This window comes from Python bivittatus, unplaced genomic scaffold (assembly GCF_059951505.1).
Source record: "Python bivittatus isolate LINGU-HERP-01145 unplaced genomic scaffold, Pbiv_v1 ctg000140_np1212, whole genome shotgun sequence".
NCBI lineage: Eukaryota > Metazoa > Chordata > Lepidosauria > Squamata > Pythonidae > Python > Python bivittatus.
Window position 1 is genome coordinate 105,788 of NW_028277043.1, and position 24,754 is coordinate 130,541.

Genomic DNA, 24,754 nt, shown 5'->3' on the forward strand with positions numbered 1-24,754 from the left:
AATACTGTGGACAGCCAAGAAAGAAAACAAACTGATGGATCATCAAATAAATCAACCCAGAGTTCTCCCTCAAGGGACAAATGACCAGGCCCAAATTATCCTACTTTGGACACATTATGCAAAAATCTATCTCTACAGAAAAGGCTCTAAGGCTGGGAACGATGGGAGGAAAGAGAATAAGAGGACAACCAGCAGAAAGATGGATGGACTCAATTATGGAGGCGATGGGCCCACCACTGGAAGATCTGAAAGAACAGGTTAGCAATAAATTGTCATGGACAAAAATCTATCTATATGGTTTGCTAGGAGTCAAAAATGACTTGATGGCACATAATCCATCAGTCATCACTGGTGTGTCAGAAAGAAATCTCACTCCTTTTTGTTCTCAAATTCTCCATTTGCTTCATATTTTACATTGCCACAAATTCCATCTCTGTTCATTCCCGCTGCTTTCAGCAGGAATTCTAAATGCCCTTACAGAGCTCTAGCAACTCTGTTTTCCATCTAATGAGCATGAAGTTTTCAGACATTCTACTAATCATCCATCTGCCAGATTTCAGAAGGTTTAAAAGAAAAAGCAGGTGCTGGTTTCATAGGCAACTATAAAAGGAACTACAAATGTATAGTGTGATTCCTCTCCTTTCTCTCTTCTACCTTGGTTATGGTGCTTTTTTTTAAAAAAAGGGTCAAAACTGTTACAGTCGTCAGTACACAGTTAGAATTTGGGGATGATGTCTCTGATTTTTGCCTCCAATAAAAGAATCATTACTGACAGAAGGAAAACAAAAATTGTGGAAAGTTAGTTTAACTACCTGAGCATTAGTTCTTTTAACCTGAATCAAGCCTTCACTATAGCTTAAATAATCAAATACCGAGCTGATTGTTCTGGACACATATTCCAAAACCCATAATAACCCTCAGGGGGACCCATAATAATCCCCAGGGGTTATTTATTCTTTTATGTAGACACCTAGTTTGATTTTCTGGCCATAATCATCCAGGCAACCATTTTGTGGCAGCACCCATAACAGGCTTTCATATTCCAAATATGCCCACAGTCCCAAATCTAGAAAGTAGGATACAAGTAAGGATTTAGAAGAATAAAAATAAAATATACTAAGGAAATCTCAGTGAGCAAGTCAGCGGCGTAATTGTTTTTGAGAAGTTGAATGGAATCTCTCACAATTACAACAATTATGGAACATAGCTTCTAAAATCCATAGGTGATTGGGATCAATAAGGCATCACCCTCCAGGTATCAGGAAACTATAGCTTCCCACATCCTTGACCACCATGACCTTGTGTGGTAGGATGGCCTGAGAGAGAATAAGTGTCCTAAGTCACTCAGTAATCAAGTTCAAAATTAAAACTCAGCTATCTTATTCCAAGTCCAACATCTTAGCTGGACACATTTGCCTACCTGCTGTATCCCAAATCTTTCTAACACATTAATTGAACACTCAGAATGAGAAGAAGGGGGGGCGGGAAATTGGCCAAAGAGCTACATGTATTTATGGATTTGTGTTTTCCTTGTAATGCCTTCCCAGAAGAATCAGCAAGCTTTTTAAAAAGTGGAGATCGTGGCCTCTCTGTCTCTCCCTGTTTCTCTCTGCCAGTACATTTCTGCTATTGAATGGAGATCTTTATCATGAGTAATTACAAATGGTCCTGGGTAATCATCCACGTCATGGTACATTGAACTCATCTGTGTGAAACTGAGACATCCTTCATTTTCCTGCCTTTATCATAGATGTTGTGAAAACACCTCCATAGCATAGAGTGAATAATTCCGATGTGTTTATTACAACCTCTGACACAGGACTGGTGATAGGAGTAGAAATGTAATACCATTTATTTTTCCATGGCATCTTTCAGATATGATATCATTCTGAACATCAGTGGGAAGGTCAAAATGACCTTGGGCAGTCTTTTTTCCCCAGATGAAGTCCCCAGGTGTTACTAGCCTATTGCTTCCATTATCCATAGAAAGCTAGGTACAGGTCAAGTGATTTGTATATAGCTGGGAGAAACAGAAAAGTTTTCAGTGCCCTTTTTAAATACCCAGGATCCTCCCACTCTCCAGGCCCAGCTAGATATTAGTTTACTTGGAAATAGTCCTAGCATCTAAACCCTGGAGTGCAGACATATATATGGGCTTTGATTGCTGTGAAATGCAGTAGATAGAAATCCCATGTGTATATGGCTTCATGCTTGTTTGCCATAAACACACTTATCTAGGGGAGATTTACAGCCTGGGAGAAGCTTGACAGTTCTTTGGAACTGGTTATATAAGCATTGCTCCATTTTCTTTTCTTTTTTACAGTAGAAGAAGGAGGTTTATGGCAGGCTCCAGAAGTGAGCCTGTTGAAATCCTGGAGTCTTACCAGCTGTCTGAGAATGCTACCCAGAGATACCAGAACAGCATCATTCCTTCACTCCCAACAGCGACATGCAGTATAATTACCTGTAATCAGAAAAGGCTACCCATTGCAAAACAGGTCTCGCACACTTTCACCACACAGAATCTCCAGACTAGGTAGATGACATATAACAGGCTTCTAGCATTCAACCTCACTCTATTTTATAAACAAACAAACAAAAAATTAAAACTTTTTGAAATCCAACAATCAACATTATCTACTGAGCCACATCTTTCCTGCAAAGGGCCAATGGGACCGCTTGCACTTTGTATCCAGGAAAGTCTCTCCCAGCAACTGGAAAAAACAGCACTTGTGCAAATCCATCTGGGGAGAATTCTCTTGACTGATCATTCCCAAGGAGGGTTAATTTGCATCAGGGATTGTCAGTTGCTTAGAAACCTGTTTCTGATAATGAATCCATTAATGCTTTCCTCCTGTTTGCTCTTCTGAACTTTAGTAAAGCTAGTTTGCCTGTCATCTGTCTTAATTAACAAGTACCTACCAAAAATAAATATATGAGCTCCATAAAGGGCAGAGGCCACTTTTATGTCTTCTTTATGTACCTCTTCATTCACCATCTGACAGAGCTGCCACTTCTGAAGCCTTCAGTTTTATTCCACTCTTTCATCCACGTGCTTCCTCTAACTCCAAGAGGGAAAGTCTTCTCAAAGCTGCTGAGAAAACTTTCGTCATAGCTCTAGAGCCTCCAGAGAGCCAATGGCTACCCTTGCTAGGCTGAATTTCACATAGAGATGAACCTACATTCCTCTGAAGCTACTATTCTGAAAAGACCCCTCTCATCCTTTCTAAGGACCCCATTAGGCATGGATATGATGTTTTCTGCTTCCAACAAATCCATGGCAGGATGAATAAGCGCTAGAAATCCAGCTCAAACTTGTCATTCCCTTGAAGGTGTCCACTTTCCTTTTGAAAACATGCAAAGTGACCTAGACTCTTGCCTTTTCTTTTTTTCCACAACACAAAAATGCCCCCTAGAGAGGCACATTCTGCTTTGCAGCACTTCCTAGAAAGATCGTTAGAATCATGCAACGTTATATGGTCATGGGGGGCAAACTGTCTTCCAGCTAGACTTCTTGTACTTAAAACCTTGGGTCTTGCTCAGGTGGTAGATAGAGAGGAAGACCATAAATTATGAATAGGAAACAAACCCAAAGGACATAAGCCATTTTCCCACTTGCTCTCCCAATTGCAATTCTGGGCAGTTTAGAATCCATTTTGCAACCAGCTCTTATCTACTAATTGTTTTGCATGTGGAATTAACTCTGTCTTTGTTAGGGAGCATTTAACCAGTCTTGGGAATCCAGACAAAACGAGCACAAACATAAAACATAAATCATAAATCAACTTGCCAAGCATTTTTCCCCTTGAAATGCCACGAACTACCAAACTGGACTCTACCACAGCCTGGGTGACATAATTAAAAACCATCCGCTGCTGTCAGTCATTCCCAGCACACAAATTTGCAAAAATTAGCATACATTTTGGAAGAGTACATGGGAATCATGATGGAAGCTGAGGTTTAAAAAAAAAAAGGCAAGCTAAGTTATATTTAAATAAAGTACTGATTAGAAAAAGTATTGCAGAACAAAATTTGTGTTGGGTGGTCTTGTTCATTGCACAAGAAAATATGTACATTATAAGGAAAAGGTAACCAAGCTATAGGCTAGCAATTGTAGATGTAGGCAGTATTTTTAAAAGGAAATTTGCTAAGAAATTAAGTGAAATAGCATTGGAAGTGAGCATGTGTGGCATTAATATAGACTAGATTTTTTTATTGATCCTTACCCAAGGAAAACCTGGTATTAGGGGTAATAGAATTTCCCATCTGAGGACAACTCAAGTTTTACCCCATAATATTTTTTCCTGAAACAAAATCTGGTCCATCAGAAATGCTACCCCAGCCCGCATCATTGCTCCAGATTTCCATAATTTCTCTATTTCCCTGTTTTCTTCTAGCATGTACAGTTCTAATAGCAATGATGGAAGACAAGAGAGAGAAAAAAACTCATAGCCATGTGAGAATGGCAAGAAATGCTCAAAAACACCCTGAAAAGAAATTGAAAAGAAATCCTCAAGCGAGATAGAACAGCAGCTTTTATCAGAATGGAAGAAAGTCTTTTTCTTCACCCCCCACTCTCTAATGTTTCTGGTTAAATGCTATGGTCTAAAGTGGCTGAAGAAAATAAACCCAATTCCTTAGATGGCCCCCCCAAGACTTCTGGGCCAACTAACAGCCTGATTTCAGCTTAGAAGGCCGTTTACTATATCTTCCCATATCTATGTTGAAGCATCATCCTCACAACAAAACGAGAACCAGTTGTTTTCTTGATGCAGCAGAAAAGTAGTTTATTGCTTGTACTTGTTGAATCCTGCTCTTCCCAGAAACCAAGCACGGGTAACAAAGTTTGTTCCAGAGACTCGCCATATGCTTTGAAAGCAAAGAAGTCTGACTTGCTCCTTCATTAAAGATGCAGTGTACATTTTCTATTCATTTTCTATTCATGGGCGAAGGAAAGGAAGAGAACATCTCTGTGGTTGCCTCTTTTATAAATAGGATTAATTAATGGTTGTGTGTGTCCCTAGCAGCTTATAGGAATTTTAAAATAAAATACTAAATTGAGGGACTCAGCAGGAGATTATGCCAGGGAACATGGAAAAATCAAAGCGAGCAAGCGAGAATGGTCTCAGTCCATTCATTGACAATTAAAGCTGCATAGATAGCAGATGAGTTCCCAAAAAAGATTCTCGCTATATACACTAATCTGTGGAGTCCTTGGAGTTCTCTGAGCTTGGCTGTTTTCTTGCAAACATTCCATTATCCGGCTAGGTAACAACTTCGGTGCTAGAATGGGATGGGGTTTGCTCTCTATTTATATTTTGTGGCATGCCCTGCCGGTGTTGGTGGGGGTGTGGGTTTTGTTTTATTTTTTCCTCTGGTAGTTCCTTGATTAAGGTATTGTTTATTGCTTGTATGTCTGGTGGTAACCTTGGTGTTAATCTCTGCTTATCTGGGAGATGATTGCTGGTGAGGAGATGTTCTGGTCTTTTGTCTTCCTTTGTTTGGTCTCTTTTGAATAGTGTGTAGATGTTGTTTATCTCTATGTGGCTGTTGATGGCTGCCTTGTCTGAATACCAAGCTTCCAAGAATTCCCTCGCATGTTTGGATTTAGCTTGGTCTAAGATGCTGACAGTTTCCCAGTTGAAACCATGGTTACATCTGTCCATGTGTTGTGAGATTAAGGAGTTTTCATCATGTTTTCTGACTGCTAGTTGGTGCTCATGGATGTGCTCTGCAAGCCTTCTGCCTATCTGAAGATGTTACCTAACCAGGTAATGAAATGTTTGCAAGAAACCACCAAGCTCAGAGAACCCCAAGGACTCCACAGTTCAACCCTGAGCTACACATATTTGCTTCTATTGATACACTAATCTATTGAACTGCTGGTGTGTGCTTCTTTGATTATAGAAAAGCCTTTGATTGTGTTGATCACGTCAAGCTGTGGAAAGTGCTCAGAAAAATGGGAATCCCAGAACATCTCATTGTCCTCATGAGAAACTTCTATACAGGTCAGGAAGCCACAGTATGGGCAGAACGTGGTGAAATGGACCAGCTCCAGGTTGCTAAAGGAGTATGGACAAGGCTGTATACACTCCCCTTATTTATTCAACCTATATTCGGAATATATATTAAGAAAAGCTGGATTGGAAGAAGATGAGCATGGTTTTAAAACTGGAGGAAGAAACAAAACGAAACTGCTAGGGCTGAATATTGCCCCATTAAGATAGTACTAACATAATGTCTGTAGGATTTTGAACGTTTTGCACATCCTGACCTTCAGCATCTGGGTTAGGAATAATTTTTTCCCTTCCATATTTTCCCAAAATGCATTATATATTTGGCATTTGAACAAAAAAATAGATTACTATTTGTCACCTTTTTAAAGATAGACAGTCCAGTGCATAGATATTTATATTCTCTTTTCGGCTACAGCTTTTTTTTTTTTTCAGAAACACATAACCCCAGTAGAAGTTTACTGTTTTCAGAATCTAAGCATTGCCACCAAAATAAATTCATATAATATATCTTCATTTGCGCAGCCAAGCTGTCTCTTCCCCTTAAATGGGATTATGATATGTGGACAAAACCCACATTACTAATTCCTTTCTTAATACATTTGCTGAAATGTAGGCATAGGCCCATTTGGGTTATTTAAAGCACCAGTCTGTCTAGTTATTGTTAAAACTACAGAAGCTGAACTAAGCTGCAGTCTCTCTCATACTGAGCTCAACAGCTGGTAAGTAAATGGACAAATCTAGATAGTTTTTTAAATTAGAAAATGGAAGTAGTTTGTCCCTGTCTTCCTTCAGGAGGTTTTTTCAACTTCCCTATCTAGCCTATAGCCCTGGGATTCCTGTCCAAGTACTGAGTCAAAATCTCCTTAGCTTTTTCAAGATCAGACTAGGTTAGCTAGATACAGCCATCTGCTATGAAAATGAAATTTAAAATGCCCTGGACTAGAATCAGTTTGAACTCTTAGTGACTATATAGACACATCTATGCAGCTTTTTTGGAAACAGAAGTGACTTGTTTTTCTGGGAAATTTTTGATTTCCTAGCCTAGCCTAGCACTGTGGTGTTTTTTAATTTTTATTTATTTTATTTAGTGGACTTGTCCCCGCCCATCTCCCCACAATGGGGGACTCTGGGCGGTTTACATCAAATTAAAATCATAAATACATAATTAAAAGTTATAAAAAGAGAACCACACTTACAGAGATAGAAAAAAGTTCAAAAGATCCAAGAGGCCAATAGAGGCCACACCAGGCTGCTAAGGGGCTAGCCTACCCCATTTCTGACATCCTCCCTCCCCGCCCCAGGCCAGATGGCAGAGCCGAGTCTTCAAATCCCTCCAAAAGGCCAGGAGTGAGGGGGCCTGTCTCACCTCCAGGGGCAAGATGTTCCAAAGGGCCGGGGCTACAGCAGAGAAGGCCCACCTTCTGGACCCCGCTAGTCGGAGTTCTTTTGGGGAGGGGGTCCGGAGCATGCCCTGTGAGATTGGGTGGGACGGGTTGAAATCGTGGGGGCGAGGCAGTCCCTCAGGTGTTCCTTAGTGGTCTCCCATCCAAGTAGTAACTGAGTCTGGCCCCGCTTAGCTTTCAAACCCAGAATAAGCTACCAGCAATTGTCACCTGCTGAAATATAGTATGACTTTCAATATTCTCCACCTTTGACTCTACTGGCTAGTATTATTGTTTAAAAAATGGCATTAAAGGCATAGCTTACCTTTCTGTTCTTTTCTGAACAGACTTCCAACAATGCATTTGCCCACCATTTTTTCTTTTCTAAGAATGCCTGTTGGAAACTTTCATCTGGATTTATATGGAACCTTGAAGCTTCAGTTCTGAAGGGATTTAATTGAAGCACGCCTCTGCATCAAATCTGATTTTTGATTAAACTGATTTGATGCATTGAATCAAATTGGACGCCTACAGATTGAGCCAAAGATTTGATAGATCTGCGCATGTGTGTGGGCACTTTCATGCACATGTGTGTATGCCCTTTCATGCAATCAGATTGTCAAGGACACTCATTCTGATGATTCCAACTGCAAAATCAAATTGAATCACAACTACAAAACAAATTGACCAATTCACTTATCTCTGAATTACTAAAGCAATAAGGATCAATTGCTTTTTCACTAAATTACTTTATGAGCTAACTTTTATGCATATTTCCATAGGCTTATGTAGTTGCCTATCAAAAAAACAGAACCCGTTTTTCCCCTTCATTCTGATTTGTAGCAGTTCTGGTCCCTTGGATGAGTAAGGAGTGGCCAGAAAGCGTCACCTTGATTTAGTAGATACTGAAGCTTAAAACAGCAGAACAGCAGATGAATTTGCCATCAAAAGGAACAGGAACTTAAAGCAAATTTGTTTTTAGAGGAAAAACAAAGATGAAACAAACCAACTTTGAACAACAAAAGTTGTTGTTCCCCAATACATTGGGGAAGATGTATATGTTGGTCAACACATTGAACAAGTTCTACAATTACAAAGTTAGGCTTGCTGTGAAATGCACTTTAGCATCCATCTTCAGAATTGTTTCCCAAATATTGGCTGGACCTAAAGCATCAAAAGGACTCTTTGAAGTATTTGCTTTGATCTCCTACCTGTTTGGCTGCCCACCTGTGCTTTCATTTACATTTGCTTCCATTTTAGACTCTTGCAGTATTTTAAGGAAGATAAATTGGGAATGATGCCTTGAATTTCCCTTGTTATCATCCTCTTAAAAACATCTCCTGAGCTACAGATAGCCAATCTGTGCAGACACCATGAAAACAAAACAATGCTCAAGTCTAGTTCAGATGAATAGTAACAACCTTTGTGATTGAAAGAGATCCTTGGGTTGTATTGAGGAGGACAAATAATACTCCCCTATTACATGATGCTGACCTGCAAAGCAGGCAGAACAGGCACACTGAAGCTGTCTTATGGCCCATAAAAACCTGGGTACAATAAAAGAAGTTATTTATGTTAGAAAGCACTAGCGTCATTAGAAAGGGTGGACTTGGAGTGTCTTTAGAAGAGCAGAATGTAGAAGCACAGGTTAGTTCATAGCAAAGTCACCCATGTTGTTATCAGATCCTACATTCAGGCAGTAGAAGTAATTTTTGTAAATCCTATGTTATAATGCTTTTGTAAATTCGATGTATTACTTCGAGGGTATATCACCTGTAACATGGTGAGTTTTGGGGCTGTTCTGCATTCCTCTGATAAGAAGCCCAGTGATCCCTGTAACTGTGCATGCCAATAAAAGATACCTTGTTGCATCTATCTCCAAACCCTTTGATTCCTTATTTAAGTGGGTATTTTTCCCACAACAGTATCCATGCTCCTGTGATATGCTTTGTTTCTTTGATGCTTGAAGGGAACAGTGACCAAATTTCATTGACCATTTAGGACAGGGTTCCCCAAAGTGGTCAGTATTGACCCCTGGGGGTTATGATTGTTATTATTATTTGTAGTATTCATTAAATCAGTATTTATTAAATTATTTTCATATAATACATGTTTTGGCGGTCAATGAACAATCTGAAACTTCTTGAAGGGGTTGATGAACTGAAGGGTTTGGGGACCCCTGATTTAGGAGGCAAAGAAATCATTAACTAAAGCAAAGCAAAACAAGGTGGTAATGAAATGTCTCAACCCAAAGGAAGAACAAAGTCTCAGACAAGCTGAGGACATCTCAGAAGTTGATTAACAAGTAACACTGAGCACCAAATGCAACAGTAAAAAATTACATATTCAAGCATATGTTTCTGCAAGCCAATAAATAATTTGGAGAAATCATACCATGGATTTTGTTGAGCACTCTTATGCTTGTCAGAGGACTTTTTCTTCTTTTTATTTGGATGATGTTTCGTTTACTTATTTTCACAGCATGCTGCTATGTAACATAAATCAAATGTGCCATTAAGACCAATGCAGAAACCCATTTAACATAAGGAATTTGATCAAGATTTTAAATTGCAAAGCAGACCAATACAGAAGGGTCTGAATCATGAATTGGGAAGTTATTATTAAAATGGTGTTATTTATTTGTTTATATACTGCTATCTCCATCCATGTTGGTTTACCATGTAATATAAGCATAAAGAATAATTGGGCTCCATCTTGACAATGAAGGAAGTTACTGGAGCATAAACAAGCAATTGGGACTATATAGCTGTTACTGTTTTTCCAATTTCACAATTCAAATTTGGAGAAAAGATTAGCAGCATCACTAAAGCTGGCCCAAAAATAGAAACCTTTAGAGACCATATGCTTGCTTCAGATATGAGGCAAATATTATCACCCCATCATTGTATTTCAGCTTGATTTAAAATTTGCTATGCATGCATTAATAAAACACTGCCTCTCTTCTAGCAATCTCAAATAGATTGCATGTATGATTGAAAAAGAAGAAAACAAATTAAGACAATGTACTGCAATATTAATAACAAGCATGTGTTCCTGTACATGGGAAAACACCCACCATACACACACACACCCACACACACACACATATATATAGACACACTAATATATATATATAAACACCCTCAGTATTTGCTATGCATCTAATCTCATCAAAAATCCTTTTTTCTGTTCTGGTAATGGTGCACACTAGGTTATATTTCTCAGTGAGGAGGGAGAGTAAATCACTGAATGAACTAAAGAGATTAAAAGGTATATACATGCTAGTCAAGTAAAAAAAAAAAAATGAGAGGAGGGCTGAATACACAAAGCAATGGGTAATTCATTCCTAATACGTTTGATCTAAAGACTCAGCTCAGAATGCTAAAATTCAAGATGTAGTAAAGGAATGATGGACCTTTAGTTTAACCATGAAAGGCAATACAGACAGATCTGCTTCACAGACTCTTAGAAATCATTTAGACCAAATCTCTGATCAGCTGATATTTAAACGCTAGAAAGGCCTCCAATAAAAGTGAATCTGCGTCTTCCTAAGACAATATCTTTTACCATGGACACTTCTTACTGTTGAGGAGTTCTCTCCTCCACCTCTCCCAATCTAAGTCTGAACTGGCTTACCTACAATGCTTTGCAAACCAAGAATGTGAGTTCATATAGGAACCAGGTTAAGCGTGTGGCATGTTTGCAGCCAGTGAGTTCTAGTCTTCCTTGCTGGCTGAGGAATTCTGTGAGTTGAAGTCCACACACCTGAAAGTTGCCAAGCTTGAGAAACTCTGCTCTGGAGGAACAGAGAACAAATCTTCTCCCTCATTTATCTATTTTGTAAATGCCTTGCCTCATTTGCATTTCCTCCTAAATTATGTTTCCAATCTGTTGCCTGTTTGTTACGATCAACGGAGAACAAAATGGAAGTTCTGAGAGATTGGAGGAACTTGACCCCTCCCTCCTTCCCTCCGAACCCTCCTCCTAGCTTCTTCACATGGTCATGCCTGCATTGTAATTTCTATTTCTATTTTGTCCCAACTGTTCACTCTGTCTCCACATCTGTGGATAACTGTCGTTCCATCTGCTCTTCTCCCTTCTATCTTTTTTGCTTGTTTGTTTGTTTCCATAATAAGCTACCAATCTTGCACAATGTTCTCTGCCAACTCTCTGGTTTGAATAAAGGAAGGTTTAATTTGCACCAGCCAGGCTGGCTTTCTTTTTAACTGTCTCTTTGTGACATTCTTCAGGTGAGTTTATCAAAAGTGAAGCAAACCAAATACAGAACGCTGCTTTACGATCGCAGTTTGATTAGAGCTTATAAAAGAGACTGTTTTTCTCCCTTAGTCTCAGAAAGCCCGAGAATGACTTTCCATTACTGTTGGTGGAGTATACAATATTGTTGGAGGTGGCTGAAGGTATGAGTGGTGACTGGTCTTTTTTGGCCTGTTTCTTCATATCTCTAATAGCGCTCTGGCTGCTAACACTTTCCAAATTAAGAGAGCCCAAAAGGAAAATTTCCTTATTGATGTCCTGCTTTGGGATAGAAGGGAAGCTAGTCAAGCATCAGAGCACCGGAGACTACGTGATGAAAAATGGAATATTCACACCTTTTGCTACCTTGTCACCACATTAGTGCAAGAACTCCACCCAGAAACAATTTGCCAACATTCTCTGTTCTTCGGTAATACATTCTGAAAACAAATTCTCTTTTCCCAAACTGAATAAGAACTGGTTTTTAAAAATTCAGGAGAAATTCTCTTCTTGACCAAGGGATATGTATAAATGTCCTGTCTGCAACATTTTGGACTTCCCACATTTCCATTAAAGAGTCATGCTCCGGTGGAAATGGGCGGCATACAAATTTAATAAATAAAAAAAAATCTCTGATAAGGTAGAGTCCTTTGATGAAGAATATGTTGAAGAATTTCTTCTCATGGAAAAACTCAGGAAAATAATCCAACTACTTTCCCTACTAATAATTTGGTGGAGAATTCTGAAAGGCTATTTGTCCACTTCTAATATTAACACAGCAGATGGTACATCCAGCTGAACTTGGCTGTTCTAAAAACAGACTAAGCAGGAACAGAGCTATATTGAGAAGTTTAAAAAAAAAATCAGAAAGAAGGCCACAGTAAACTATTTTGACATTGTTTTCCAGGTAACAAGATGAACTAATCAGGAGTCAAGTGTTCCCATTTTTCCTATTAGTGGTCACCTCACCCTCAAGTCCAGAAAGGATAATTTGGTCCAACAGCAGTAAGCCAGTGCAAATGTTAAATTTCATGTCCCCTCAATGACAGTCCTTCAGAAAGGAACTGAGTTGCTATTCCACCTTCTGCCTGTCAGATCTTATTACAGTGATGAGATAATCTGATTAGGGAAACTGGGAATTATCAAGATTCATTCCCCATCCTTATTTTCATAGCATAACCAGAGCAAGCTACAGAGCATCAGCAACCAGGAAGCACATGTCAAGTTGCCTATTCAATTCTCTAGATCCCACCCCCCTTGCAAAAAGAAATCTCATTCCAAAATATCTCACTTTTCAACCCTTTATACTTTCAATGCATGGCTGCCTTCCATGTCCTCTGCTGTTGAAGACAGCACTGAAAGAGATGTGCTGAAATGCACCCCAGACCATCAGTGATCATTAAGGAGGCGTCCACTTCTGCTTGCTTGAGTGTTTCCTTCCTTATGGCTACAACCAGACTGAAGGAGATAACAATTACTTGATAGACATTTAAATAGAGTACAGATGTCAAAGGTGGCACCATGGCTGGTAACACCACCACAGTCCAATAGAAAGGTTGGCATCAGAGCCAGCAAGATCCCTCACTAATGCACCTTTCCTGCTTCTCTGCTGGTATGCCCAGCTAAAGGGTAGAACATATCTGAATAGGCACTTACAACAGTTGTCCTGATGCCTCCTAAGGAATAAACTCAGATCTATCACTTAGAATAGATAAAACTGACCATCAGGAGGCACTACATGACCAATTTCACCCTTTATTGGAACTCTTCAGACACGGGTAGCTAGATGTTATTCCAAGGGGTTCAAACCCTCTACCAGGTATTGAATTCATGGACATTCACACTTTAGATGGCTATATATATATAATGCACTAGCTGTAGGAGCTACCCAGGTGGCAGGAAGGGATATCCAGAAGTTCTCAGGATAGTATATAGAGTCCACCTTCTCTTAAGCTCTCAGAGCAGAGAGATACAAATGCTATATTATGTCATTCCCTCAGTACTTATTTATTTATTTTATCAAATTTCTCCCCTGCCCATCTCCCCCCAATGGGGGACCCTGGGCGACTTACAAAAAACATTAAAACCACAAATATATATAAAATACATAACACATCTAAAATTTATGAATGTGGTTTTACATGATTTCCACCCCCATACATGGGGGCATGATGTAATATAATCTGTGGTTCTGGGTGCCTTCCCTTTTTCTTCTATAAACAGAAAAGCCTGCATTGATAAAAGTCATCTTTTCCAAAAAGCTGTCTTGATGCAATTTCATGTATGATTTCATCAAGATTTTTTGTGTAGGATTTTGCTGGTGCTCAAAACACACTGTGTGTGCATCAGCAAAGCACCATGCGAAAACAACTTTACTGCACTGTTCCATCAAAGCGCATCTATGCATCAGTAAAAGTTCAAATGATCAAAGAAACAGAAAGCTGTGGCTGATTGCCTCCCCTCTCCTGTCCCTCCACCCCCAAATTAATGTTAGAAATTCCCATAAGACTAGCTACATTATTCATGGTGGTTTAAGATAGAACAACTCCAGTTATCTCATAATTCAGGGTAAGGAGAGGAAGGGCAGAGAAGACTCATGAAAAAGAATGGATTAGAAGAAGGGAAATCCTCATATATTGTAGGGCACCCATTAATCACTGAGTTTAAACATTGCTTAAGACTGCCTGCCTTCTGACTGGGCTTGCCAATAGCCTGCATGAGTGCTTCTCAATCTTGGCAACTTGAAGATGTGTGGATTTCAACTCCCAGAATTCCCCAGCCAGCCTTCTGGAGAATTCTGGGAGTTGAAATCCACACATCTTTAAGTTGCCAAGGTTGAGAAACACTGGTTTGCATAAACATGTAAGACCAACACAGAGTCTACCTTTGATCCCTGGAATCAACCTGAAGAAAAACAATGTCAGTCAGTACTTTCTTCCCAGAGAGGGGGCTGTTGGGAGTAATTGCAAAGCAGTTTTCAGTGCAGCATCTTCAAAATCTTCTTGTCATTGACATAATAGGATTGTCATTGTTTGCATACATAAGCATTTTTTAAATTTTTTTTAAGTACAGCAATATTGGGATATGAGACTCAGCTCTTGCACTGGCCCAATATGCTCTAAAATTTTATAGTCACTTGTGAGGGTTTTCCATTAACATCTCGAGAAAAAAAGAAAATGTTAGGGAGCATTGTTGGGATATGGAATTTGTACAGAGTATTTTAGCACTGATTAACACAACCATGCCAGATTTTTCTCCACGATCCCCTAGCCTTTGCCCATGGCCTTCTCCCCTATGCTCAGTCATCAAGTAGGAAAAAAGTTCAGCCTGCTTAGTCCAAGCTTAAAGCAGGGTGAAGGGGAGGAATGATGTATACTACTGACAGATTTATTTGGAAGTTTTAATCCTCAGCTGGGACTGAAACAAATCACAAATTCAGGGAAGGTGCAGCTGTAGAAAAGGCTAAGATAAAAGGGGATTGCAATGAATTCAGTGAGCCAGAGTGAGAAACACAAAGAAGAGAACATTTGACAAAGAGGGGAAAATATGGCACCGAACTTCTGATCTGGAAATTCATACCTCTGCATGTAGGCAGATGTATTAATATATGCAAAATGGAATGTATGAACAGGAGAGGAATTAGAAGCCAAAGGAGAAGTGACTAAGGTGGAACTCCGTGGATCTGGGAGTTTGGGAAGAGAAAGATCCATTTGGGTTCACCTTCCCACCTTGATCCAAGGAAGCTAAAACATGCTACTATTTACTTGCCTTGTTAGAGAGAGAGATGAGAGAAGATAGGGCTCCGAGGAAGTTATCACACTCTCCCAGTGGATACCTGTGATGGCTTACAAAACTTGGGTTAATATTATGAATTAATATTTTAAATCCCAGGGGAAACAGACTGCTGTGATTGGTTGTAACGGATGAAGTGATGGATGAAGTATTGTCTTGTGCATGAGAGAAAGGAGAAAAAAACAAGGAGTGCTGATGAGTTATGCAGGTAGTTATATCACAGACAAACACCTTTGGGCTTGCGATTGCTTTGAGCTGTAAATCACACGAGGCTCTCTTCCAATTACAGTGAGTTATGCAGGAAGTTGCAATAGAGGCCAGCATTCTGGTGATATGTCCTGATCAGGTTCACCTTTTGGGCTGAGCAAACAGCTTGCTGATCTACTGACCTATTTCAGCTGGAGCGTTCTTCTGAACTTTTTGAAGTTTGCATCTCTTACCATTGAGCAAGTCATTTGATAAAAGGCAGAGAATTTAGCACACCGCCATTTTCCTATTAAATAAATGTGCAAGGGGCAAACCAGTCTATTTTCCAGTCTGTATCACTTTTCACGCTCATACACACACAAAACACCTTACTCTACCCTGTGTCTGCATCTATCTACATTAATAATGGCTTTTTAAAAAAAATGGGTCTTGAAATTTATATTTATATAAATGTTTCTAAACTTTTTGTGTTGATACAGCCTGCAGTCTCCAACAGCAAAAACAAAGATCTGGCAGCTACAGTAAAATGATCCCTCTGCCATATGAGATTGATTCAAATGTGTAAAGGAACAAGGCAACTCACACAGATCCCAGTCCTTTGCTCCAAAAGTGATTCAGCCTGATTGTTCTTTTATGTAATGCAACCCAGCCTTATAGTTTGCATATAATTAGGAGTTCCAGTTTGATTAAGGCAATATGGATCAATTAATCATGCTTGAACTCTAATCTATACATTGATTAATAAATTAATTGCTTTGCAAAAACTCCATATGCAGAATTGTTATTTCTAAAGCAAGGAATGCCCAACTATTTTGTTTCTTAGCACCATGTGCTACATTGTACCAGATCTCATTTGGGAAAAGACATTTCTTCAATATTTTGACATACATTAATGATATGTCATACTGAAGATGATTAAGCATAGGAAGCTACCTTACAATTGGGTAGGATCACTGGTCCAATTCAGAACTGTCTGTTGTCTCAGTGACTTCTAGGGTTTCAGTTTTTTACACAATAATCTTACTGAAGCTTGAACTGGGGACCATTCACATAAAAAAGAGCTGATCCTACTTTTGGCTAGAATGAGGTAACTGCCTCAGATATCAGCTACAGGATCTGTGATAACACAGCATACTGAACCAATTCAGATAAAGACCTAGCAACTATATTTGCATACCATACTAGACTTGATCATTGTTAACCTCGGTTAGGTTTTTGTGGCTTAGTATGATGTACAAACCCACCCCAGTTGGTTAGTTTATAGTTCAATTTATTGTGCAAACCCAGAAATGCATTAAGCATGCTATGCACAGGCAACCAGCAGGCTGCAATGAAAGCACAGCAATTGTATCTCGTAACCTCCCTTCTCTCGTTAAGCTATCCGATTGCACTTAGGAGATTGGAAGAGGTTGGTCCACTGCAAGGGTCAATGAAGATTCCGATGGAAGTCAAGTCAGCTGTTGCCCATGAAATGAAAGAAGATTCCATTTTGCACAGCTAGCAAAAGATCTTAGTTCAGTCTTTGCACTACAGACCTTCTGAACCCTCATAGCTCTTTTTTATATAATTGGGCATGCTGCTTGCCACAGTACAAACACAATTTACCAAAATATTGTTGTGAAAGGCCAACTTGCTTGCTTTTTTCCTCTCACCTTTCTTTGCTCTACACCTCTTTTGGATAGCAACCAACAACACCATCTTGATGCCTCTTAAGAGGAACAGGCAAGGATGGGAGGGCTCAAAACTAACGCCTCCACAGCAGGATTTGCATGGTGCATTTAAGTCAGCACTTAAAATTCCAATTAACTTTGTAAGTTCATACTGACACAACCCATTTCAGAAGAAAGCACATCCAGGAAGAGCATGTTGCTTTCTCTTTTTGCTCCTCTTTTACTCACCCAGATCTTTTTTTTATAAAGCCAGTTGAGGGTTATCTTCTTTTCTGCTTTTGGAATGATGAATTGTTGAGTAAAGCTCAGCTGACACCAAAGAGATGGTTCCATTCAGCTGAAGAAACTACTCTCCCACAGTTTGGCAGCACTATTTTATGGAAGTGGACCATTGGCTTTCTCCCCATGAGCAGCTTCCTCAGCCACCACCTGCAGCAAAACAGTTTAGATCAGTGACCAAAAGCCATCAGAGGGGCATGAAGCAACATGAGTGCCATCACAAGCAGTTGGAGGGTGCCAGCTGATTCACAGGAGCATGCAAAATCTTCCTGGCTTCACACAGGGGCTTTCTGCTAATGGCATCACACCGTCAGTTTCCTAAGGACGAAGCAGAAGAGCCAGATCATATTTGCATGGATTTCACACTCTTTTCATTGGCTGAGAGGATATTGTGCTGTTCGGTGGGTATTTCTTTTCTGATTCACCACTCTAATTATATTTTACAGCAAGAATCTGGCCATTTTGTATATATATATATGTATAAAAAAAAAGCTGGCAGGAAGAGGTGAACAGATGTGACTCAGGAGAAGGAAGAAGAGAAGAATTCGTAAGATATCCACAGGTCTGGATGAAGCTGTCCAGGGTAACTCAACTGAAGGCAAGGGGTTCCCACTATTGGGGGACTGGTAGGAGCAAAACAGTTGCCATGATAAGAGTGTCTAGTGACAAAACACCTGTTCACAAGACGACAAAATGATGAGATTTCTCCCACTGCCACCTGTAGCCCCAGGACGGTTACCATCATCCTAATTTTCCTTTGTCTTTCATTGGGCACATGTGCACATTTCTAAGCAAAGCCCTGAGCTGCAGGCACACTCTTATTTTCAGTTTGTAAAAGCATATAACCAATGTATGTTTCAGAAGCATTCCTGGAAATTTGCTGGAGGATGACACTATGCTTTGTAGCAAGTCTCAGTCTCTCTCTCTCTCTCTGTCTCTTTCTCTGCCTCTCCCTTCTTTTTAAAGAAGAATCTATTTCAAAGGTTTGGTTGATGGGGAGCGTGATAGGCATCAACTGAAAACTCCGCTAGGCTAGGCAATATTCAGGGTTAACCAGCATCCTGGAGTCCTCAAAAACATATGTTCAGCTAGAAAGCCAAAGTGAATGGCAGGGTTGATACAAAAGTGAGTAAAATCTCTGTACATCAGTAGCATGTACACTGATGCAATAAGGCTAGGACTTAGGGCTAAACTCCAGGCTTGGTAGTCTAGGAGCTGCCAAAGATAATGGGGACAGACGGCAGCACACCTGGCATAAACCCTTGGGTAGCCTTCTTTCTTTTTTACATTACAGGCAAAGATTGTACTGGTCACGTACATGGATGGAGATGAGTTCTGTGTACAATGTGTGTGTGTGCATGTATTGCTCTTACAATATTCACGTGAGAATAACTGGTGCTTATTCTCATGTGAATTACTTGTTTCATCTGAAGGAATGCACATGACTATCTAAAAGCAGGTATTCTGTAAAACTACTGCATCTGGAGTCAAAATTATCTAGCTGTACCACTCCATTGTGGACGTTGAACACACCAGCCCAGGATGAGCACAGCTGGAGGCAAAACAGCAGTGTATGGTGATGGCAGAGGATAGATAATCGATTCAAAAACAGAATTGCTCACAAAGAGATCCCTTTGGGAGAACCAACCAAAAGAAACAAATAAATCCTAGAAAAGAATACAAGAGACACAAAGAATCTGCACCTGAAAAGGGGCTTTTCCCTTTAAAATCAAATTCTGTTCCCCAAAAATCTTTCCTCTAGAATGTTTGATGTAACATTATTCTTTCTTCATCTTCAGTAGCATTAACATCTCTGAAGAAAAAACTCGGGAGGCTTTAAGAATCAGATCCCAGCATTTGTTTTTTTGATTTATTTTCAAGCAGGGCATTTCAGAGAAAGATGGAAAAGGAATTATAACGCAAAGAACATGTCCTAGAACTTGAGATTTCTTTATTTTCCTGGTGGGGCAGAGGGACTTGTTCATGATTAAGGATGAAATTGCCTTGGGTTTTGATCCATACATTTTCCTGAGATTTTTACTACTGAGAGTAGTCATCTCCAGGTAAACAATGACTTTGGCTTTGCTGGAATATGATTATTTTCACAAATGTATGCTCATAACTTGGTTTCTCTTTTCTTTTCTAGGTTACTTCTCCACAGGCAACAGAAGGAACTAAAAAATCTGAGGCTGTAGGATACATCCTTCAATTGTTGTTCGTTATGAAAACTCTTCTGCAAAAAGAGAATTAGCCTTTTCTATCCCTCCATAAAAGATCTTGCCTGCCAGGATGTTCTCCACCACCACCACCACAGATTCGATTGCTTTCTTTATTCCTTAAAGCTATTCCTTAGATCTATATGCATCAGAAACATGCTCCAAGAGTTGTTGGGGTTTTTTTTGGCTCATAATATTGCTTCCTTTTGATTCCCCATCCTGTACCAGAGTCAACCTTAAGTCAGCTTTAGCTGTTCTGGCTTTAAAGTTGTGTTTGACCTCTCCGCTCAACACACTTATGCTGTGGATACAATGTAGCACAGCAACATTGCATTATTGTCAGGGAGCTCCACTTTAGGCTGGTGGAGACACACCTCCTCCTCTCTGGTCCCTGGACAATGACAATGTCCCTTTGACAATGACAATGCCACTCTGGTTTGGACAGCGTGAGAGTCCTTTCTTTCTTCTTCTTCAGAATAGATTCTCCATCCATACCTACCAAATTTCTGAATGGGGTGGTGATTTGGAAACCTTTTATCTGAACCACATCTGCCTGGGAACAGCGGTGGTGGTGGAACCATGTGATGAATTAGAAGAGTTAGGTTTCTCCCTGCTGCTTCATGGTATATCCCTCCTCACATCTCTCTGCTCTTGTTCAGGCTGCTTTTAAAGGCAGGTTTAGTGCTCTTCTGGAATAACATTAAACCTGCATTCAGCTACTTTGAATCAGATACCATTGTACCCATCATCAAAACATGCCCCCCGATCCTATTTCCATCCTATATTGAGGAGAGTAATTAATTGATGTTTTCTTGCCAGCTGGTGACATTGGGAAGAGGGAAGGGAAACAAAGCTGGGGGAGTCCACCCATTCTTGACCTTGGCATGCCCAGTACATTGTAAATAAGGACAACACCATTTACCAGCACTGTGTCTATGGCAGAATAGGGATGGCCAGTGGGGGCAGCAAACCTTATGCCAGTACAGCTTTCTGCTGAATCAAGAACTGGTGGATAACCCTTTAATTCAGCCATGAAGAAGAGCCCTGCCTTTTCTGCTGGCGCATACTCGTCTTTCCAAGTATTCTTAGAAATTAAGATGCTAAGGACCAATGCCTTGCTTTGCAGCAAGCTGGCTGCCTATTGTTAAAATATTGCTTTTTCTGTGTGAGCCACCTAGAGTCACTTGTATAGTGAGATTGGTGGCATACAAGTTTGGTTTATAAATAAATGAATAAATAAAACTGTGAAAAGATTCTAAAAAATCAGATGGGGCAGCTAGAAGACATCTGTGTTTATACTGGGATTTATACCTGGTTTAAAAGCTAGGAAGGAGGATTTGTGATGAATACAATGGGAGATGGAATTTTCTATAGTAGCTAAAATATTAACAGATGCTGTCCTGATGTATTTTTTGTGCTAAGCTATGGATTGTTTAACCAGAATATCTCCTCTAAAACTACAACTGGCTGTGTTTACACACCGCATTAAGCCATAGGCCAGAGTTGCAAGCCACAATGACTACATTCACCCATCACACTAAATCTTGATTTAACCATGGTGCATTGACTTAAACCACAATTAGATAAATTTACATAACACATTGAGCCATAATCCATGGCTTATAAATCACAATGGCTGTGTTCACTCATTTGCACTAAGCCAAGATCAATATGACACAATATGGCTTAACATTTTAACTTATGTATTGCACCTACTGTAAGTCACTCAGAGTGTTTCTGGAGGTGGGCAGCCCCAAATCAAATCAAATCAAACCAATCAATCAATGATACACAATTCAGGGTTTATACCGGACTTGCACTTGGAAAATTTGAATTCAATTTCAATTTAGCCACAACTCTCACTGGCTGACTTTAGGTCTCCTTTCACAATAATGTGCAATAAATGTATACCCCTTGAGTTTCTTGAAAGTAGTGTAAGATTTTGAAGAAGTCCAAGAATAGTTACACCAGGCAGAAGCTGCCTGGATGGAAGGACAAATCAACATTTGCCTTCTTCATGAGAATGTTTTGAGTTTATTTGGTTTATTTTGCACAAATGGCACTCCCAGATTGCTTTATAAATTAAAAGAAACTAATCTGGGATTTCTGACATTCAGATGTGGGTTAAAGCAATACTGAAGCATTCAGCCATAGTTGCCCTACTCTGGTGGTCATGTCTAGCTCAGGAGTATTTTCTTTGACATGAGTCATGTTGTGGGACCAAGGCTCATTAGTCAGATGGAAGAGGAAAAGCTGGGGTATCTTTTTTCTCCTCCTTTGTATGCTTTGTCTATCTTACTGTGTTTGAAATCAGTTGTGACCCATTTTGAGAACTTTGCTGGCTGGGGATAAACAGTCTCAAAGAGATAATAAAAGGAAACCAAAACCAGAACATCTTCTTTGACAGCGAAGCCCAGAAATGTGCTGTGCTAGCCTTCATTAGAGCAACAGACCCTCTCATTCTAAATAGATCATTACATAAGATTTTAAAAATTGATCTTACTAAATGTTGGGTCCTATTAAGTCCCAGATCTTATAAAAATGCCTTTTAACAAGGATGTCTTATCAATTCATAATTACTGTGTCTTTCCCAGAAAAAGCATAAATGAATCTTACAACTGTCAGTGGTGTTTTTATTTATCTTCTTCTGTCATTTTCCAGTTGTTAAATCTGGAGCATCAAACACATACTCTCTGATGTTAAATTAGGCCTGGAAAAATAGCCAACTCCTTTTTTTTTTCTCAACCAGTAGAGAGTTCCAAGTGTAAACATATGTTTTGCAGATTGGAGAAATAAAGACTCAGTTCACTTTCAGACAGCAACAGATGTGGGCCACAAAACCATTATTGAGCCAAAGAGCATGGAGAAAGATACGAATGCTTAATTAAAATAAGAGCTCATACATAATGATAGTTAAGTTCATACTTAATTATAATTCAAACTTAACAAAACAAACACTGGGACCTTGAAATTCTGCCTATGGCATATCGTTGCTTAATCTTCCTTACTGATGCTCACCCTTCCTTGGGTTAAGTTTAACCCCTTGGAATAAACTTAACCCACCTTCCCACCCCAACCCAGAGGCCAGCAATACAATACAAAATCTAAAATCATTTACCCAACAACAATATACACAAATATTATTTGTGCGGCTGTCTTCCTTCTTGCAACACAGGCCTATCCAGCACCATCCTCCCCATGAGAAAGAATCCAGGATAAAGAAAGGCAGATTAGCAGAGAAAAAGCAATAATCCTTTAAATAGGTATCTGCTCACGCTGGGTTTGTTTTGTTTTATTATCAGTGTATGGTTCTTAATACACATATTGCATTTCATTAATCACATAAACCATTTTCAGGACCTCAGTCAAAACATAGAATAAATATCTATTCTACAAACAGCTGGTCATAAAAGAAATAAAATAAACTTCTTACCTTGAAATCCTATGATCCACCAGAGTAGACTCTGCTGAGAAATCAGAGGCCATCATGGTCTGTGTTGTTCTCACCTAGAAGAGAGAGTAAATAATTATGGTTATATTTGACAGAATCACACAGTGCACAACCTATGTATATTTAGATAAGTTGTGTTCAAATAATCAATACGTTTTGATTAAACTGTGCTTAAACTTACAGAGTGGACCTACTTGGACTTTTATTTTCTAGATACGGTTAATAGGAACAGAAATGGCTATGTTAAGACCATCCAACAGGAGCAGAAGTAGCATGTGTCCCATAACATAGCCCATTTCTTTTGTCCTGTTACGGTCATAGAATGTCAGGATTTTCCCATGGGAAGAAATTCATCCCGTTATCTGTACAACAATATTATGTCTAGCTTATGTAGCTTATGTAAACAAAACAACTTGTGACTTTTGCACGCATACTGCTAAGTATTGCTACCTATAGGCGTGTGTATGCTAGTTACCCAGTGGGGGGGTATGGAGTGACAATATAACTGGAGTATTGTATGCCTAATCCTACAGTTGTAGGACTATAATTGCAGTTGTAGTAGAGCGTTAGCCACTATGTAGGTATGTAGTTTATGGGTTATGTAGTTGTAACTAATAACCAAGTAGTGTACCTCTTCTCAGAGTTTTTGTCTAGAGACTTTATGTTTGTGGATAAGTCTTAGATGCTGAATATATGAGAAGAAGTGTTTTTTCCTATATTTTGTATACAATTTGTATTTTATGAAGTTTTGCATTTTTATTAATAAACAACCAGATAATATATATTTTCTGGCTGAGTTTCTTTGAAGAACAAGATATGGACATTGCAGTTTGCAAACCTATCATGCTGGTGTGTATTTTTTCCCTGGGCAAAGTTTTTCTGGGAGCACTGCTGTACTCTGCTCAACATAGAAATCTTACCTGCACAACCCTTTTATCAGCTCAGTTCCTGGATGGATTGATTAATCAACCAATCTTTGGATTTCTACATGACAGTGTGAAAAGAGAGAGAAGAAAAAAGGAGGATCTGAATCTCATGCAAAAGGAGCTGCTCTGAATTCAGAACAACCCAAATATCCAAGAGGGAAAGAGATGCACAGACCACAGAATGTCAGATCTTTTCAATCTGCTAATTCTACCTTGCTCAACTTGCTTTCAGAAATATAAAAAGAAAGAACACCTTAGTCCTAGCAGCCTTAAAGAGCATACTTTTATCAACTTGTTTGGGTACATGTGTATCAAGGTGTGGATGGGAGCAAAGGAGGAGGACAATGGGAATTAAACCCGATACATTTAGGAATGAACAAGCCAGAATAATCTCCCCCATCCCCTCATGTTATTCAGAAGTGGCTTTCCTTGCATTGATTTATTGATTACAGAGGATTACTTTTGGGACATGACATTTTTCCCAGTTTTCTAATTGCATTTTCAAATTACGACACACAGGGAGGACCTCAAAGCAACCAAGGACATTAGAAACATTCACA

At 39.4% G+C, this 24,754-nt stretch overlaps 1 protein-coding gene across 7 annotated transcripts in view; it reads right to left on the reverse strand.

The window, feature by feature from the left end:
* The window catches only part of AGBL1 (AGBL carboxypeptidase 1), a 484,353-nt gene that overhangs the window by 66,055 nt on the left and 393,544 nt on the right, over positions 1 to 24,754 (reverse strand). For 5 of the 7 annotated variants that reach the window (XR_015795343.1, XR_015795337.1, XR_015795341.1 and 2 more), the window contains exons 25-27: positions 24,189 to 24,252; positions 23,251 to 23,324; positions 17,551 to 17,751 (exon numbers count right to left, since the gene is read on the reverse strand). The gene's annotated coding sequence lies outside the window, so the exon portion shown is untranslated. The remainder of the gene's footprint in view (positions 1 to 17,550; positions 17,752 to 23,250; positions 23,325 to 24,188; positions 24,253 to 24,754) is intronic. The other 2 variants (XR_015795339.1, XR_015795342.1) reach the window with 1 other exon arrangement.